Source organism: Octopus bimaculoides, chromosome 14 (genome assembly GCF_001194135.2).
Source record: "Octopus bimaculoides isolate UCB-OBI-ISO-001 chromosome 14, ASM119413v2, whole genome shotgun sequence".
In the NCBI taxonomy this organism is placed as follows: Eukaryota; Metazoa; Mollusca; class Cephalopoda; order Octopoda; family Octopodidae; genus Octopus; species Octopus bimaculoides.
In genome coordinates, this window is record NC_068994.1 from 48,390,234 (window position 1) to 48,391,111 (window position 878).

Sequence of the window (878 nt, forward strand, 5' to 3'; positions counted from 1 at the left end):
CACACACACACACACACACACACACACACACACACACGTGTATGTATATGTATTTAATCCATAATCGTTAGTCCGACAAAATATGTGTTGTCGAAATAACAATTATGGTTTAAATGTTTATGCATTCTCGTTGAGCTCTATATAACCACCGGACGGAGGTTCTTGGAATTAGACATCTCTTGGAATACATACATACACACACACATACATACATACATACATACATACATACATACATATGTACAGACAGACATGCATACAATCATACACGCATACCACATATACACACTTGGTGCAACCCTCAGGCATCAGTCTGCCGACCGGCGGCGTCTATTGCAGTCATATTACCACGTTGTGTATCTTTGTTTTGCAGTGCTTCTTTCCTGTTCGTCGATTTTTGTGATGGCTGAGACGAAGGAACAGCGTGCTTTCGTGAAATTCTGTTTTCTACTTGGGAAAACGGCCGCCGAAACAGTTGTCATGCTTCAAACAGCTTACAAGGACGCTCCATGAGTAAAACACAAGTTTACGAGTGGTTTCCACCCTTTAGGAATGGTCACTTGTCGCTTGAAGACCAACCTCGTTCAAGACGACCGTCGACCTTCCGAACGAATGAAAACACGAAAATTCAGGAACTGTTCTTGGTGGAAAGTCATCGAACAATTGACGAACTTGTTGATATGACTGGTGTGTCCTGGAGCTCCTGCCAACGACTTTTCAGCAAAGAATTGCGAATGAAAAGAGTTGCAGCAAAATTTGTGCCTCGTTTACTCACGGAAGATCAAAAGCAGTCATGACTGAATATTCTGAAGGCGATAAAAGTGTAAATATATAAAACTAAATGAATTAAATAATATTGCAAAATTCCGGTTTCTTCT

At 40.8% G+C, this 878-nt stretch overlaps 1 protein-coding gene across 1 annotated transcript in view; it reads right to left on the reverse strand.

Annotated features, from left to right (window-relative positions):
- LOC106876371 (stabilin-2) overlaps positions 1-878 on the reverse strand; it is a 38,634-nt gene that overhangs the window by 17,188 nt on the left and 20,568 nt on the right. The window lies entirely within an intron of this gene.